Source organism: Ursus arctos, unplaced genomic scaffold (assembly GCF_023065955.2).
Source record: "Ursus arctos isolate Adak ecotype North America unplaced genomic scaffold, UrsArc2.0 scaffold_10, whole genome shotgun sequence".
Classification (NCBI taxonomy): domain Eukaryota; kingdom Metazoa; phylum Chordata; class Mammalia; order Carnivora; family Ursidae; genus Ursus; species Ursus arctos.
Genome location: NW_026622764.1, coordinates 21961155 through 21975276, shown reverse-complemented (window position 1 = coordinate 21975276; position 14122 = coordinate 21961155). Strand labels below are relative to the sequence as shown.

The 14122-nt window shown below is 33.8% G+C and overlaps 1 long non-coding RNA gene across 2 annotated transcripts in view; it reads left to right on the top strand.

Moving 5' to 3' along the window:
- Positions 1-14122, top strand: part of LOC130542604 (uncharacterized) — a 218479-nt gene that overhangs the window by 46486 nt on the left and 157871 nt on the right. Inside the window, exon 3 of one of the 2 annotated variants that reach the window (XR_008957272.1) lies at positions 3380-3686. The exons of the other annotated variant lie outside the window; for it this stretch is intronic. This is a non-coding gene — a long non-coding RNA (uncharacterized LOC130542604). Of the gene's footprint in view, positions 1-3379; positions 3687-14122 lie in introns of those variants that run through there. 2 annotated transcript variants of the gene reach the window in all.

Genomic DNA, 14122 nt, shown 5'->3' with positions numbered 1-14122 from the left:
ATTCCCACTAGCAGTATAAGAGGATTCCCCTTTCTCCACATTCTCAGCAACATCTGATGTTTACTGTGTTGTCAGTTGTTAATTTTAGCCATTCGGACAAATGTGAGGTGGTATTTCATCATGGTTTTGTTTGTATTTCCTTGATGGTGAGTGATACTGAGTATGTTTTCATGTGTCTTTTGGTGGAGTCTTTTTGGTTTTCTACATGGAATATCATGTCAGCTGTAAATAGTGCAAGTTTGACTTCTTCCTTGCTGATTTGGATGCCTTTCATTTTCTTTAGTTGTCTGATTGCTGAGGCTAGGACTTCCAGTACTATATTAAATAATGGTGGTGAGGTTGGACATCCCTGTCTTGTTCCTGATCATAGAGGAAAAGCTCTCAGTTTTTCCCCATTGAAGATGATATTAGCTGTGGGTCTTTCGTATGTGGCCTTTATGATGTTGAGGTATGTTCCTTCTATCCCTGCTTTGTTGAGGGTTTTTATCAAGAATGGAAGCTATACTTTGTCAAATGCTTTTTCTGCATCTATTGAGAAGATCATATGGTTCTTATCCTTTCTTTTATTAATGTGGTGAATCATGTTAATTAATTGTAATTATTGAACCACTCCTGTAGCCCAGGAATAAATCCCACTTGATCCTGGTGACTGAGTCTTTAAATGTACTTTTGGATTTGATTTGCTAGTATCTTGTTGAGAATTTTTGCATCCACGTTTATCAGGGATATTGGTCTTCAATTCTGTTTTTTAGAGGGGTCTTTTTCTGGTTTTGGAGTCAGGTAATGGTGGCCTGGTAAAATGAGTTTGGATGTTTTCTTTCCACTTCTATTTTTTGGAACAGTTTGAGAAGAATAGGTATTAACTGTTCTTTAAATGTCTGTTAGAATTCCCCTGGGAAGTCGTCTGCCCCTGGACTTTTGATTTGGGAGATTTTTGATTATGAAAAGTCTGTTTTATTTTATAAGAATCTGCCAATCTATCTCTCAGAGGGGCTGCATTTTGCATTCCCACCAGCAGTGAATGACCGTTTCTGTTGCTCTACATCCTCAGCAGCATCTATCTATTCTAATGATGGATACTAGTATCTCATTGCTATTTTAATGTACAATTTCTTCGGACATATGTCTTGAACATCTTTTCATATGCTTACTGCCATCTCTGTATCTTTGGTGAGTTGGTCTGACATGAATCTTCACCTCTGCTGTTGTACCAAGAAATCAGCCATGACAATAAATAAGTCAATAAATGTAGCCATGTTTCAATAAAACTTTATGTATGAACACTGAAATTTGTATTTCATATAATTTATTTTTTTAAAGATTTTTTTTATTTGACAAAGAGAGTGAGAGTGAACGTGAGAGAGCTCAGGGGAGCTGTAGAGGGAGAGGGAGAAACAGACTCCCCACTGAGCAGGGAGCCAGTTGCAGGGTTCCACCCAGGACCCTGGGATCATGACCTGAGCCAAAGGCAGACGCTTAACCATGTGAGCCACCCAGGTGCCCCAAATTTCATATAATTTCTGTGTTTCACTAGGTATAATCCTTCTAAATTTAAATTTAATCATTTAAAAAATGTAAGAACTATTTCTGGCTTCCAAACTGTACAGAAACAGGCAGTTGGCATATATTGGTCTGTGGGTCTTAGTTAGCTGACTTCTGGCCTAAATCACTTATGTAGGCCATAAATGGAGGCAGAGAAAAGAGTTAGGAAACTGTTAGAGACAGTTACTCAAATAAATAGTTGTGATTGGTGGAAAGAGTGTAGATTTTTAAAAGATAACTAACTAGCTACTATTTTCCCTATGCTTATTTCCCCCTTATTTTTTTTAAATATGCTATATCATATGATTGATCCATTACATCTTTGATTAAGAGGTAGAATCAGCAGGAGTTGTCATAGGTTTGGATATATAGGGAGTAAGTTAGAAAAAGAAAGCAAGAAAAACATTAAGAATTTTTGGGAAATTTAAAGGACAGTGAAGTATTAACTTAAATGATACTGTTGGTGAGATCCTAGAATATATTAATGAAAAAAAGTGGGGAAGAAGAATATGCATAAAAAATGCAACAGTGAGTCTAAAGGTTTCATGGATTTTTCTGGAACATGGAAGAATTTTGTCATGTAGTAATAGAGGAAGGCATTCTATATAAAGACAATTACATGAATAAGAATGGGAGAATACATGATGAATGTGTATGCATGTGTGTCTGTGAGTTGGGCTTATTCTTTTGTTGCAAAACATTTTACAGCTACAAAGTTTATTTATAAATAAGGATATTGGCTTCCTGAATGGTTGTGCAGAAATGATTTTTTAAACTATTTTTTAAAGTCTATTTATTTTTATTAATCTCTACACCCAACATGGGTCTGGAGCTCACAACCCTGAGATCAAGAATTACATGCTCTTCTGGCTCAGCCAGCCAGGCGCCCCAGAAATGATGTTTATATTTAGTAATGTAAGCAGGCATAAGCCAGTAGCTATTAAGGTATTAAAATAAATATGATTAATTCAATAAATATTTACAGTGACCCTTTTATAAGGTAGGCATGCTTCTCATTATTAAAATACAGTTAAAAATAAATAACATGGTCTTGATCCCAGAAAGTTCATAAATATTAGAAGGTTGAAAACCTTTAGGTAAAATGTGATAGCTACTGAATCAGGGATATTAATTAATAACATGCAATATGGGCAACAAGGAAGGATAAAATAATTTTGTTTTAACTTGGGCAGAGGAAGAAGGTAGAAAAGATAACTTGTTAACAATGATGAAAGTTGTGGAAGTGATTTAATATTAAAAAAATAGATCTAAGAGTATCAATAAAACAAATTCAGTATTATACTATGTATATATACTTAAAAATGTCATTTCTACATGATTCTAAATATAATGTTTTGAGACATAGAATTGCCTGTCATTTTCTAGTGAGGCTAAATATAGAAATCTGAAGGAGTTTTCTTGATTCAAATACAGAGTATTTCACTAGATTTTATTAAAAGTTGGGACACAAAATCATGTCTCCTTTATTTTTCCTTCAAAACTGTAAACTATCTAAGAAATTGTTTTATGTGAAATATCCCCAGCCCAAATCAAGTCTTTTTATTGCATTTTCCAATCCTCATTACTCAATTCAGAGACATTGTATCCTTGCTTTTTGTGGTTTTATATGTATATTTTATTTTTATATTTAGCCACTAGATGACTTTGCTCCAGTAACACTTTAATTTAATCTTTCTCGGTCATTTGTTGGTAATTGTATCTTGATACGTATTGAAGAAACTGAGAAACTTAAAAAGTTTATGTGTAATATAATGAACATCACGTTTCATTTTTTTCTGTCTCTCCCTTTCTCTTTTTTTTTTCTCTCTCTCTCCAGAAAAAAGAAACAAGAAACTGAATTTTCACAGAAATGGATTTTCCAAAGTCATATTCTCTTAGCTATGCTCTTTAATTTTGTTCACTGCCTATAGCAGTTGTTTTATTAAATGACATTAAAACCTTAACTTGATACCGCCACTTATAAGTTATTAGATAATATTCTCTTGATTCATTAACCCTTACGACACTGTTTTGCTAAACAAAATTCATTGCCTTTGAGGCAGTTCTATCTCATTCTTTCTGTTCATAACATAGGAGAAAAATGTGATGCTCTACATAATTCCGCCAATACAGACTTCAAAGCTCACACGGTATTTCAGTTCCATAGCTTGTATAATTGCTTCCAATCTTAAATTGCTTAAGGCCAATTAAATGGACAATTATTATAATTTTATTATTTCAATTAACCTTTTGTAAACTTTCAAATATCTAAATTTTCCTTTATCAGGCCTGATGGTAGTAGGTCACTGTAGCTAATTCTAATTTATGTTTCTGACAGAGTTTAAAAATATATTTGTAAAAGAAAAAAATTTTTAAATGTGCACACTTCAGTTACAAGTGATTAAGCTGCTGTCATATTATATTTCATATATGTGTATATTTTCTCTTTATCTTGTTACAGTAATGTAGGGAAGCAATATAGCAGACTAAATAAGAACATACATTTGCAGTTTGAAAAAACTAGGTCCATCCAAATGCTATTGCAAAGCAAAGTAGCTTATATGACTTCAGCAACCTATTTAAACCTTTGAATTTTAGGTTCTCGCCAATCACTGTGTATGTGTGTATGCATGTTGGGGGTGGTATTGCTTCCTTAGTGTGTGGGAAGACTAGGATTGTATATATATAATCATAATCTTTTGCTTCTTTTAGAAATTTAAGGCATGATATTTGGCTCCCCTCCTGTGCATTTGCTAATGGAAACAAATGCTACATTTTCCTCATGATTTATAATGCCTTCTGCCTTCTAACGCCATCCATGCTTATAAAATTTTTAAAAATTCATGAGTATATATGTATGTATCACTATCTTTTTATCTATCTTCTTTTTAAAGGCATGATTTAAACTGAGTTGATTTCTAAAGCTTTTAAAACACTTTAAATACTTGAGGAGTTAATAATTTCCTTTAAGTAACCTCTAAGTAGACTGATTTGACGTCTGCATTTGCCATTTTACATTTGCTTTCTTATTTACCCCAAATCATAATCTTGCAAAACAAATTATGATAATCTCAGCTGTATTCAAAATAAATGTTTGCACTTTTTCTTGCAAAAAAGAAGTTCTTAATGATTAGATAAATTTCCCATTAAACCATGGTCAAAAATATAAATATAATCCGTTAGGGGCGCCTGGGTAGCTCAGTCGTTAAGCGTCTGCCTTCAGCTCAGGGCGTGATCCCGGCGTTCTGGGATCGAGTCCCGCATCAGGCTCCTCTGCTGAGAGCCTGCTTCTTCCTCTCCCACTCCCCCTGCTTGTGTTCCCTCTCTCGCTGGCTGTCTCCCTCTGTCAATATATATATATATATATAATCAGTTACTTGGATTTTTCTCATAAATCATGTTTCTGCTCCAAGGTTTAGTATGCAGCCTCTGAACTGATCTGAAGTAAGTGGCCAGATGTTTGGCTAAGTATCAGACACTGACCTATTTATTCACAACAAAAATCTGAGTATGGGAGATGTGCAAATTAGAAATACACTTTTGAACCAAGATTGTTAAGTAAAAATCATAATATAATAAATCCTGTAAGATACATTAGCAGTAACTAAAATTAGAATTTAAAAATTATTTAAAATTGAAAATTGTAGCACTTATGTAGTGGTATCACAATGGAAACATCAAAATTTATTTGCCTGCAAGTGTAAAATCATAGGGTAAATGCAGAGCTAAAGTGTTCCTTCTGAGAAAAATTGAAGAGACAGTCAAACCACAAATGGCCCAAAAAAGAATAAGTATTGCAACAGAAATAATAGTGCTCATCACATTAAAATGCTGATAGGAAGTGAATATTTATCAGAATACATGAGGCTTAGTGCATCTCAACACAGCTCCAAACTGTACAGTTTATAGAAACACAAAGAAGGTTAACTGAGCAAATTATATCTTGAAAAACTTATCATCTTTATCTTGAAAAAAGCCAGAATGAGCAAGTATAAGAAATATGGGGAGGAAAGGAAAAATTTAAAGAAGAAAACCTTCTCTAATTACCTTCTGTCCCAACAGAGATTACAAAAAAATGTATATTTTGTGTTTGCTAGCTGTGAGAAAAATGGTAGAATAATGAGAGAAGGATCAACAAAACTCCAAGGTAATTAGATTCTTCAATGATAAGCATTTAGCTAAAGAGCAAAATTAAATAGATAGATAAATAGATAAATAGATGGATGGGTGATTGGTAGATAGATAGGTAGATAAATGGATAAACAGATAAAACAGGAAATGGAGGACACAGGAAAGCAAAAACCCAGAAAAGAATATGAGGAAATCCTATATAACATCTAGTTATCATTGGAGTGACCATATCATCCCTTTTGCTGGTAGAGGTAAACTAATCGAGAGAGCCAAAATCCCATCATATTCAAGGTCCTGTCCACTCTCAAGGGGTGGATATCACACAAGACATACACATTAGGGGCTAGAAACCTTGAATCCTGCCTACCACAGTTTACCCTATGGGCCCACAATTGTCCTCTCTCTAAAATGCAAAATACAGTCATCTCTTTCCAAGTTTCTCAAGAGTATAATTCCATTATAGCATCAGCTCTAAGTTCAAAATCTTATTACATGCAACCAGATCTCATTATTTTATCAGTATAAAGTCCAAAATCCAAATCAGATCCAGGTAGGGATGAGGTTCCTGGCTGTAATCTATTAAGTGCAGCTGATAGAGCACAAGTCCTCTCTCTGTAGAACTGTGAATCTATAGAGACAAGTAATCTGTCTCGAAGTACCAAAATAAATAATGATGGAAAGGCATAGGACAACAATTATGGGCATTATAATTCAAAAAGGGAGGAATGAAAGGTAAAAAATGAATCAAGAAACCACAACAGTTATGAAATCCAGCCAACAGAAAGTTGGCTCTTTCTAAATTAGGCTTTCAAGGCCCGGGAATCAAGTTTCATTAGCTCTTGACTCTATTCTTTGTGTTGTCCTTCTTTTTGTATGAAAGGTAGAATGTGTTTACAGTAAAATGTGCGGTCTGACAGCCTCTTGCATTTTGGACTCTTTCAGTCCAAGCTGACAGTGATTCTATTGATAGGATTTTCTCAAGAATTTGTGGGTCTTACATGTATGTTGAGATTCTTTCCATTAGAGAAAATCCACACCCACAAATCACTGTAAGGTAATCATTTCTTGAAAATTAGTTGACCTTACATGCTTTGGTTTATTTTGTTCTACTGGCCTACGTGTTTATTTTTTTTGCAGTACTATATTGTTTGGATTATTATAGCTTTATAATATATAATATGTTATACACCCTAAATATGTACATTTTTAATTAAAAACAATTGAAAATCAATGCAATGTGGAATCCTGGGTTGGATCCTGGACTAGGAAAAGGACATCCTTGGGATATCTGGTGAGATTAAAATAAAGTAGTTAATTCAGTTAATTTAAAAAAAGAAAACAGAGATGGGGTACCTGGCTGGCTCAGTCAGTAGGGCATGTGACTCTTGATTTGGGATCATGAGTTGGAGCCCACATTGGGCATAGAGATTACTTGAGATTAAAAGAGAGAGAGAGAGAATCATTTCTCTACCTTTGCCTCCTGCTGTGATGGATGAGAGAAAATTTTCTTTATCTTCCTGGATGTCCTCAGGTCTGGTTGAGAAGATTTGTGAGTTTTACCCTTAATGTCGTGAAAGGGCACTTTGCGTAACTAAACGCACTGAAGCTTTGAATTTACTAATGTTATAGCAAAAAGTTCAATGACATACTCGTTTTTTTGTTTGTTATGTTTGTTTGTTTGTTTTTTAATGATTTTTTATTATATTATGTTAGTCTCCATACAGTACATCCCCGATTTCCGATGTAAAGTTCGATGATTCATTAGTTGCGTATAACACCCAGTGCACTATGCAATACATGCCCTCCTTACTACCCATCACCAGTCTGTCCCATTCCCCCACCCCCCTCCCCTCTGAGGCCCTCAGTTTCTCATAGTCCATAGTCTCTCATGTTTCATTCCCCCTTCTGATTACCCCCCCTTTCTTTATCCCTTTCTTCCCCTACCGATCATCCTAGTTCTTATGTTCCATAGATGAGAGAAATCATATGATATTTGTCTTTCTCTGCTTGACTTATTTCACTTAGCATTATCTCCTCCAGTGCGGTCCATGTTGCAGTAAATGTTGAGAATTCGTTCTTCCTGATAGCTGAGTAATATTCCATTGTATATATGGACCACAACTTCTTAATCCAGTCATCTGTTGAAGGGCATCTCGGCTCCTTCCACAATTTAGCTATTGTGGACATTGCTGCTATGAACATTGGGGTGCATATGGCCCTTCTCTTCACTACGTCTGTATCTTTGGGGTAAACACCCAGTAGTGCAATGGCTGGATCATAGGGTAGCTCAATTTTTAACTTTTTAAGGGACCACCACACTGTTTTCCAGAGTGGCTGTACCAACTTGCATTCCCACCAACAATGTAGGAGGGATCCCCTTTCTCCACATCCTCTCCAACATTTGTTGTTTCTTGCCTTGTCTATTTGTGCCATTCTAACTGGCGTAAGGTGGTATCTCAGTGTGGTTTTGATTTGAATTTCCCTGATGGCTAATGATTTTGAACATTTTTTCATGTGTCTGTTAGCCATTTGTATGTCTTCATTGGAAAAGTGTCTGTTCATATCTTCTGCCCATTTTTTGATTTGTTTATTTGTTTCTCATGTATTGAGTTTGAGAAGTTCTTTGTAGATCTTGGATACCAGTCTTTTATCTGTAGTGTCATTTGCAAATATATTCTCCCATTCCGTGGGCTGCCTCTTAGTTTTTAAGTTCCTTGGCTGTGCAGAAGCTTTTTATCTTGATGAAGTCCCATAAGTTCATTTTATCTTTTGTTTCTCTTGCCTTTGGAGATGTGTCATGAAAAGGGATAAAAGGTATCCAGATCGTCAAGGAAGAAGTCAAAATGTCTCTCTTCGCAGATGACATGATACTCTATATGGAAAACCCAAAAGAATCCACTCCCAAACTATTAGAAGTTATAGAGCAATTCAGTAATGTGGCGGGATACAAAATCAATGCTCAGAAATCAGTTGCTTTTCTATACACGAATAATGAGACTGAAGAAAGAGAAATTAGGGAATCCATCCCATTTACAGTAGTACCAAAAACCATATGTTACCTTAGAATTAACTTAACCAGAGACGTAAAGGACCTATATTCTAGAAACTATAAATCACTCTTGAAGGACATTGAGGAAGACATAAAAAGATGGAAAAATATTCCATGCTCATGGATCGGAAGAATTAACATAGTTAAAATGTCCATGCTACCCAGAGCAATCTACACTTTCAATGCCATCCTGATCAAAATACCGAGGACATTTTTCAAAGAACTGGAACAAATAGTCCTTAAATTTGTATGGAACCAGAAAAGGCCCCGAATCTCCAAGGAACTGTTGAAAAGGAAAAACAAAGCTGGGGGCATCACAATGCCGGATTTCGAGCTGTACTACAAAGCTCTGATCACAAAGACAGCATGGTACTGGCACAAAAACAGACACACAGACCAATGGAACAGAATAGAGAACCCAGAAATGGACCGTCGGCTCTTTGGGCAACTAGTCTTTGATAAAGCAGGAAAAAGCATCCGGTGGAAAAAAGACAGTCTCTTCAATAAATGGTGCTGGGAAAATTGGACAGCTATATGCAAAAGAATGAAACTTGACCAATCTCTCACACCATACACAACGATAAACTCCAAATGGATGAAAGACCTCGATGTGAGACAGGAATCCATCAAAATTCTAGAGGAGAACATAGGCAGCAACCTCTACGACATCGGCCAAAGAACCTTTTTTATGTTTGGTTTTTCTGTGGCCCTTTGGGCAGCCATTTCTGACCACTTAACATCTTCTGTCAGATGGGAGGCTGAGACTTTCCAAAATCACCTACCCCTGGTTCTTTTTTGTTCAATGGTTCTTTCGTAAGTTTATTTCTCTACTCTCACCTTTTATTGTAAGCAAAGAAATCATGCATCTTCAACACTTTACTTGAAAATCCCTTCACCTAGTTATGTAAGTTAGTTAGTTGCACATTCTGCCTTTCACATGATTTCAGTGCACAATTTTAGTAATTCTTAGTCACTATGTAACAAGGATTCTTCTTTCCCAAATCTCCAATAATACATTGCTCATTTTCTTCTGATCCCTAAACAGCAGCATCTTTAAAGTCCGTGTTTCTACTAACTGTATATTCAAGACAACTTAAATTTCATCTGTCCTCCTAAAAATTCCTATTATTTATACTTTCTGCCCCCTTCTGACTCTACTTAGATATATTTAGGTATTTGTTACGGCAGCTTCCCAGTTATATATACCACAAACTTAATTGCTTAAAATAACTCCAGTGCATTATCTTACACTTAATGTGAGTTAGAAATCTGGGTATGGTATAACTGGATTTTTTGCCTTGGGTCTAACAAGTTTGTAACTAAGGTGTTGGCCAGGCTGAATTTTTTCCTAGAACTCAGCTATTCTTCATGCTCTTTCAGATTTTTTGCAGAATTCAGTTCCATGTGGCTCTAATGCTGAGATTCTTGCTTTCTTGCTGGCTGGGGGTTTCTGTGAGAGACTACATTTAGGTCCTAACCACATGTCCCTCTTAAAGCGTGGCAGCTTTCTTCTTCAAAGCCAGTAGGAGAATCTTATTCCAGTTTACTCTAAAAGAGTTATACAGTGTAATATGTTGACGGGAGTGACTATCCCATAACCTGTTGCATGGAACAGCCTATTCAAGAGAGGACTGTCCATAATCAGGTCTTACCTATACTCAAAGGGGAGGTGTTTTATAGCACACAGACAACAGAAGATAGGAAATTTGTGTGCCATCTTCGAATTTTTATACCACGTATCTTCAACTTTTCAGTCTTCCTTCAGTTATATTACTTAGCCTCTAAAATGAGAAACTTACACCAATAACTGATTTGTATTATTCTGATATTGGTGTTATGTATTTCAGTATTGCATATGGTATACAGCCCAACTGTTAGTAACAGTTCAGAACTTGTAATCAGTACCTTTCAAAGTATGTGAAAATTTCCCTTTCTTCAGTGAACACTTACTCATATTCCTCTGGTAAAACATTAAAGAAATCCATACCTTATATATTTGCTATCACATTGCAAGCATGGTCTTTTCTCAAGTGGACACTACTACTCTTTTGAATCAAGGGTCTGAGAACTGTCTTGAATCTGGCAAAGAATGGTGTATTTCTCAGTGGTGGCTGACATCACCCTTTGTCATCTGTTCCTGATCATTTTTATTATATAGAAAAAATGGCAGAATTTTGCTACTTCAAGTACATATACATTATTTTAAATTTCCTAATTCTAGAGATACAAATGCTAAATTGAATTTTTAAATTTATTATCGTAGTCTAAGTTTTAAGATGATAGATTATATTATCACCGTGAAACAGCTTCAGTGTAAGATCTTGGCACAAGGAGGACTGGGAAAACGCTGTGTAATCACTATTCATCTGATTACTAAAATACTCATATGATATAGATATAGAGCAGCATTTTTATTAGCTAATTAGTTGAGTATGATATTTTAACACTGTCATTATTTTTTAGTCAGTGGAAATAGGATGTGAAAAAGAGAATTTTAAAAAGTTACCTTATATATCCAAAAGGTTAAACCCATATAAATTTTGTTTAGTTTGTCTATAAAAAAGTGTATTAATTTTTAGGTTTCAACTAAAATCTTCTTTCTCCCTTACCAGCTATGTCACTTGTATTATAAAACTTCCAAACATTACCTCAATTCCAGCTTAATAAGTAGGACACGTAAAGAAACATTATTAAAGAAGAAAATCTTACTGCCATTAGCAAATTGTCAACCTCTGACAATATAGAGTTCAGTAAGTCAGTCTTACTGATTTTAGGCATAAACATGGATTTAGTGTAATTCAGAATCAAAATCATGTGTTGGATTTACTTGTCAACGTATATTTATTAGGAAAATATTAATAAACATTTTTAAATAGTTAAATTTAGATCCTTTGAATGAAAAAGTATTCATATATGGAAGCCCTTGATTTTCTTTTTATGTCATAATTATTCAAATTCTAGAGGAGAAAATAGTATACAATGAATAATAAAATAATCTAGTTTGCAAACAAAATAATCTGACGGTGTACTTTTGAAGAAACACAGGTGACTATATTTAAAGTTGATTTCCTTCATGAAAAAAAAGTTTCAATAATGCCACGTATTTTAAAGCATTAAGGCATACCTCATTTTATTGTGCTTTGCAGATACTGAGTATTTTTTACAAATTGAAGGTTTGTGGCAACTCTGCGTGGAGCAAACCTGTTGGTGCCATTTTCCCACCAGCATCTGCTCACTTTGCGTGTCTGTGTCAGTTTGGTAATTCTCACAATATATCCAACTTCTTCCTTATTATTATATTTGTTACATTGATTTGTGATTACTTATTATGACTTGCTGAAAGTTCAGATGATGTAAGTTACCATTTTTGTCAATAAACTATTTTTTAATTAAGGTATGTGCCTTGTTTTTTTCAGACACAATACTATTGCACATTTAACAGTCTACAGTATAGTGGAAACATAACTTTGTATGCACTGGGAAACCAGAAAATCCATTTGACTCGTTTTATTGTGATATTTGTTTCATTGCAGTGATCTGGTTTGCCTATTATGTGTTTATTTTTTTTTTCCCAATAAGTTTGAATACAGAAGATTATGCCAAGCTTCTTGCTAGTTTATACAATCAGTATCTGTGGTACTTGGTTCATACACATAGGTCTTATATTTTGTTCATGCTTTTTGCTCTAAGAGCAGCTATATGTATATGTCACTATGTTGTCAATATTTAATAAGACACCATGCAGGTAGTTGAAAATATTTGTGTTTTAATTGATCAAATTTGTTGTACTCAAGAGATATTTTAATGGAAGTTTTTTAGTAACATTAGAAACAAGCTGTAACATTTTTCTTATAGTGAAAAAGAGAAATATATAGTATGTGGTAATAATTTTATTATACATATTTATTAAATTTGTTCAAATAAGTAGAATTTAGAATTCATTATTTTGTGTGACTTCAAAGCTATTTCAATTTCTAATTAAAATTGAGCTTTTAGTTTTTCTTCTTTTTCAAGTTTGATTATCTTCATTTCTTAAGGCCCTTAAAATTCCCATTATTGAAAATGAGAGAAATGGTGCTATATATTGCAAGGTAATAATTAGTTCCCCTTTTTAACTGATGTTTGAATACACTTACTGAAAATGTCTGCTTCCACAGTAGTTAATAAGAAAATGCTTTTGAAGAAATCTGTTTATTCTCTCCTTACCATTTGCCTAAAGACAAAGAAATTTCTACATAGATCAAAGAATGATTATAGCTGTTCCACTTGTCTGTGAGTTGTGACAGTCTTTACAGGCAGCTGGTATAAACACATTCATTTTTCCACAGTTATTGTCATTGAATCCTTCGCATACTAGGCCTTAAGTGATTTCTAAGTTGATGTACATGCTAACCTTTAAATTATATGGTTGACCATTGTGGAATTTCTAATAATGTAGCTCATTTAATAAATATTGTATTATCATATAAAAACCTATTTTATTTTACTTTTATCATTAGTAGAGCCTACTTTAACACTATACCCAGGTATTTATAGCATTGGTAGTATTAGAAATATAATCCCCATTATATTCTAACATTTAATATTATTCAGATGGTCATTTCAAATATACAGTACTACCATAATTGCAATAAATTTGCTGGTGAATCTCAAGCATCCAGTTTCCTAGAATAAATATTCATATAAAATATTTATGATGATACACATAGGTATTAATTTATAATGTTAATGTTGAAAATTATGAATTAGAGGTTATAGTTGCTTATTACATAATGATACAGTTCTGGCTATTGAACTATTCAGGAAATATTGATATCCTGGAAATATACATTAATGTATTTATTATATAGAAGCAAATTATTGTTATTCTGTATAGTTTATATAGCCAATATTATTTTAGTACATGGTTATTTTTATACCATAACAAAGTTAAATATAGTAAAAAACACTGTACAAATACCCAAATATATTTTAAATATTATACATTTATTTTAACATATTAGTTAGTGATATTTCATTACCATTGGCCAAAAACAGTGGATTTCTTACATGGCAAAATTATTAAAAAGTCTTTCTTGCATCATTAAAAATTTTAAACCCCTAGAAAATATAAATGTTTCTAAGTATGTTATGATAACCCACCCATTTTTGTGAGAGGTATGGTATTTTATAAACACTTGAAAGAAAACCATTTCATAGAAGCACAAGACAATTTTTATAATCCCCTCTTGCCAAATTCAATATTTTATCCACAAACATTTCTGAATGAAGTTGCTTTCTATGACAGCCCTGACTACTCTTCTGATTTATGCAATTCAAAGTACATCATTTTTATGCAATTCAAAGTACACCATGTAAAAACTACTATAATGACTTTAGTTGTATTGGTCATTCCTGTTT